General features: G+C 45.2%; 1 protein-coding gene across 11 annotated transcripts in view; it reads left to right on the top strand.

The window, feature by feature from the left end:
* LOC106879157 (phosphatidylinositol 3-kinase regulatory subunit alpha) overlaps positions 1–5,000 on the top strand; it is a 204,836-nt gene that overhangs the window by 118,226 nt on the left and 81,610 nt on the right. The window lies entirely within an intron of this gene.

The raw sequence follows: 5,000 nt of genomic DNA, 5'->3' as shown, positions 1-5,000 counted from the left end.
TTAAATATAACAAAGAGTTTAGTAAAATAACTTAGTTATCATTAAGCTAGTGTTAGGAGCATAAATTTTGACTAAGGTTTAGTGGAATATTTTAATTCAAAACTTATGAAAGCAAGACATTTGTACTACAAGGCCAAAGGTGGTTTCAGCCGAATTGGTAACAAAAGGGTTACGATGATGGTTAAAACAAAACACTTTCCTCCACATGTAGCGACACATTTGTTCCCATGTAGGTGGTTAGTCAAAATTTACTTTAAATTAAAAAGACAAAGAGCAGACAAACATACACACATACTTACACACGTGTGCTGTGTGTTTGCTGTTTTTATGTTGGCAGGGTGTGATTTGAAGGGGATTTAGCTGCTATTTCTCTGAAATTCAGTGATCACTTTGAAGAAGTTTTTCACTCATTGTGCACATAGGCGCAAGAGTGGCTGTGTGATAAGTTGCTTGCTTGCCAACCACATGGTTCTGGGTTCAGTCCCACTGTGTGACACATTGAATGAGTGTCTTCTACGATAGCCTCAGGCTGACCAAAGCCTTGTGAGTGGATTTGGTAGACGGAAACTTTAAGAAGCCTATCGTGTGTGTATGTATGTGTGTGTGTGTGTGTATATATATATATATATATATATATATATATGTATATGTATGTGTCTGTGTCCCTCACCATCGCTTCACAACTGATGTTGGTGTGTTTATGTCCCTGTAACTTAGTAGTTTGGCAAAAGACTCTGATAGAATAAGTACTGGGGTTGATCTGTTCAACTGAAGGCGGTGCCCCAGCATGGCCACAGTCAAATGACTAAAACAAATAAAAGAATAGTTTTGAAGCTAAAGTATCCAGAATAAGCTTAATTGCTGTGTTTCATTCATTCATCCACCCACATTCTCGTCTTCTGTGTAAACAGAAAACTGGGTATGCAGTTCACAAAACTCACAAAAAAAAAAAAAAAAATCAAAACAGAAATAAATTTAGAATTATTACCCCCTCCCTTCTTTTAATATTCCTACCTCTGTCTCCACCTTCTCTGATGTCCCTTTGTTCATTCACCCATTTTTATCTCCTCTCAGTCCCCATATTTACAACTTTGTATCCCCCCCCCCCTCTGCTACATTGTCACATGCAGATATACCTCTGACTTCATTGTCCTAGGCTTTCACTTGCTTATAGGTCGATCTCTTTATGTCCCCTGTAACTTTGCAGTTTGGTGAAACGGATCGATAGAATAAGCACAAGCTTTGGAGAGAAAAAACCCCCCAAAATCCTGAGTTCAGTTTCTTTTGACTAAACCCTTCAAGGTGGTGCCCCGGCATGGCCACAGTCTAATGACAGAAACAGGTAAAAAGTGAAATATAGCTATGTGGTAAGAAGCTTGCTTCCCAACCACATGGTTCTGAGTTCAGTCCTCCTGTGTGACATTTTAGCCAAGTGTCTGTTACTATAGCGTCGGGCCGACCAAAGACATGTGAGTGGATTTGGAAGGTGGAAATTGAAAGAAACCTGTCGTATACATGCATATATACCAAAAAGATTTTATAACATTTTTCTAACATTTTTTTTACATTTTTCTGACATAATTTAAATATATACTTTAACCATGTAACACAAGCCTTCTGTAGTTTTTTCACTCTCATTATCTTTTCATCATCATCATCATCATCGTTTAACGTCCGCTTTCCATGCTAGCATGGGTTGGACGATTTGACTGAGGACTGGTGAAACCGGATGGCAACACCAGGCTCCAGTCTGATTTGGCAGAGTTTCTACAGCTGGATGCCCTTCCTAACGCCAACCACTCAGAGAGTGTAGTGGGTGCTTTTACGTGTCACCCGCACGAAAACGGCCACGCTCGAAATGGTGTCTTTTATGTGCCACCCGCACAAGCCAGTCCAGGGGCACTGGCAACGATCTCGCTCGAAAATCCTACAGGAGCCAGTCAGGCGGTACTGGCAACGGCCACGCTCAAAATGGTGCATCTCATGTGCCAACCGCACAAGAACCAGTCCAGGGGCACTGGCAACGATCTTACTTGGCTTGCCGGGTCTTCTCACGCACAGCCCATTTCCAAAGGTCTCGGTCCGTAGTCATCGCCTCGGTGAGGCCTAATGTACGAAGGTCTTGCCTCACCACCTCAGCCCAGGTCTTCCTGGGCCTACCTCTTCCACGGGTTCCCTCAACTGTTAGGGTGTGGCACTTTTTCACGCAGCTATCCTCCTCCATTCTCACCACATGTCCATACCAGCGCAATCGTCTCTCTTGCACGCCACAACTGATGCTTCTAATGTTCAGCTTTTCTCTCAAGATACTTACACTCTGACGGGTATTCACATTGACATTACACATCCAACGGAGCATACTGGCTTCATTCCTTGCGAGCTTACGTATGTCCTCAGCAGTTACAGCCCATGTTTCACTGCCATGTAGCATGGTTGTTCGTACGCATGCGTCATACAGTCTGCCTTTTACTCTGAGTGAGAGTCCCTTTGTCGCCAGCAGGGGTAAGAGCTCTCTAAAACTTTGCCCAGGCTATTCTTATTCTAGCAGCTACACTTTCAGCGCACCCACCCCCACTACTAACTTGGTCGCCCAGATAGCGGAAGCTATCGACTACCTCTAGTTTTTCACCCTGGAATGAGATAGAAGTTGTTTCCTGTTTGTTTGCAGTCTTTATTGCACCTGAACATCTGCCACAAACAAAAACTAACTTGCTAGTTAACCTGCCTTTGATGTTGCTGCACCTCTTATGTGTCCATAGCTTGCACCGGGTACATCTTATAGAGTTACTACCTACTCCTTTTCTACATACTGAGCAGGGCCATCTACCTGAAGGGGTTTGTGTTTTATCTACCTTCCTACTTATTAGGATTTTGGTTTTAGCTAGGTTGACTCTAAGGCCCTTCAATTCTAGACCTTGCTTCCACACCTGAAACTTCTCCTCTAGTTCTGATAGTGACTCCGCAATTAGGGCAAGGTCATCAGCATAGAGGAGCTCCCAGGGGCAACCTGTCTTGAACTCCTCTGTGATTGCCTGGAGGACTATGGTAAATAATAGGGGGCTGAGGACGGAACCTTGGTGGACCCCTACCTCTACCCGGAATTCATTGCTGTAACTCATTTCCAACCCTCACCTTACTGGCAGCATCTCTGTACATGGCTCGCACAGCTCTCACTAACCATTCTTCTATCCCAAGTTTCCTCATTGACCACCAGATAAGGGATCGGGGGACCCTGTCAAAGGCTTTCTCCATGTCAACGAAAGCCAGGTACAGAGGTTTATCCTTAGCTAGGTATTTCTCTTGCAACTGTCTCACTAGAAATAAGGCATCAGTAGTGCTTTTACCTGGCACGAACCCAAACTGCATCTCATCTAAATTGATTCGCTCCCTAATTAGTTGGGCTATGACCCTCTCTGTAACTTTCATAACCTGATCTAACAGCTTGATGCCTCTGTAATTATTTGTATCTAAAGCGTCCCCTTTACCTTTGTAGCAGTTGACTATGATGCTGCTACACCAGTCATAGGGTATGACTCCTTCGTGTATCACCTGGTTCGTAATACGGGTGACTAGGCTATAGCCAACACTGCCAGATATTTTGAGCATCTCTGCAGTGATTCCTGATGGGCCGGGGGCTTTCCCGGTCTTCATACTCTTAATTGCTTTATCTACCCTGGTACTATCAACTCGGATAGCTGGTCCCTCTATTGGGTCGACATAAGGCAGGCTCTCTTTCTCCCATTCATTCTCTTTATTAAGCAATCTATCGTAGTGGCATCTCCAGACCTCTTTCTTTGCATCCTCATTTAATGCAAGCGTACCATCATCCATGCGAACACATTTCTCTCCTACAACATCACTATTCTCTCTCCTACACTGTCTTGCAACACGAAATACCTCGAGTCTTTGGTCCTCACGGCGCAGAACATTGGCAAATCTTTCCTTATCTGCTTCCCCTCTGGCTAAATAAACCTGTCGCCTAGCCTCCCTTCTGGCACATTGGTACAATTCCCTGCTACCCACCGTTCTTCCAGTCCTTCCAAGCCTGTTTCTTTTGTCTAATAGCCCTGTCTACCTCCTTGTTCCACCACCACGTTACTCTGGGTTGGGAGGGGACCTTACACCACCCACAAATCTGGTCGGTGGCTTTCAACAGGTTGTCCCGCAGAAATCTCCAATTGTCTTCCACGTTGTATGATGCTATATCCCCTTCTATTTCGTTAAATGCTTCAAGTAACTTGTCTCTAAGTCTCTGTCCGTTTGCAGGGTCTTTAAGCTTCCACACCCTTCTTCTCCAAGCCTGTCTAATTCTGGGCACCCATTTTGCCTTGATCCCAAAGTCGCTAACTACTAATCTATGTTGTGGGGTACATTCTTCGCCAGGGTAGGTTTTGGCATTTATAAGCCGCCCTCTTTCCCTATTTCTGGCGAGGATGTAGTCGATTTGGCTAGAGTGTCTGCCGGAGCGGTAGGTGACTAGGTGACTGGCAGGTTTCCTGAAGTTGGTATTGCAGACCATAAGATTGGTTGCATCACAGAACTCCAGCAGTCTGGTTCCCTCCTCGTTGCGGGAACCGAAGCCATAGCCTCCATGTATGCCATGGAAGCCCCCAGCACGACGTCCGACATGACCGTTGAAGTCTCCAGCCACAAAGAGAAGGTCCCTGTCACTCGTCGACGAGGTAGTTTGCAAGAGGGTGTCATGGAATTGGTCTTTCAGACCATCTGGTAGCCCAGGTTGAGGTGCATAGGCTGAGATGACAGTAGCTAATCTATGATGAAGCACTAGTCTGATCTTAAGTACTCTGTCACTTACTCTAACGACCTCGATTACCTTATCCACCCATTTCTCCGCTAGAAGTATTCCTACGCCCCCGACCCCGTCAGTGTTCCCTGCCCAGAAAATCTTGTACCTGTGTTCTTTGCCTGTGAGGAACCTTGCAGAACCTCCTCTCCATCTTACTTCCTGGATGCAGCACATATCTACGCATCTCCGTTCA

The sequence above is a fragment of the Octopus bimaculoides genome, chromosome 23 (assembly GCF_046866305.1).
Source record: "Octopus bimaculoides isolate indiv1 chromosome 23, ASM4686630v1, whole genome shotgun sequence".
Lineage (NCBI taxonomy): Eukaryota > Metazoa > Mollusca > Cephalopoda > Octopoda > Octopodidae > Octopus > Octopus bimaculoides.
The sequence above is the reverse complement of the archived record's forward strand: the minus strand, read 5'-3'. Positions and strand labels throughout refer to the sequence as shown.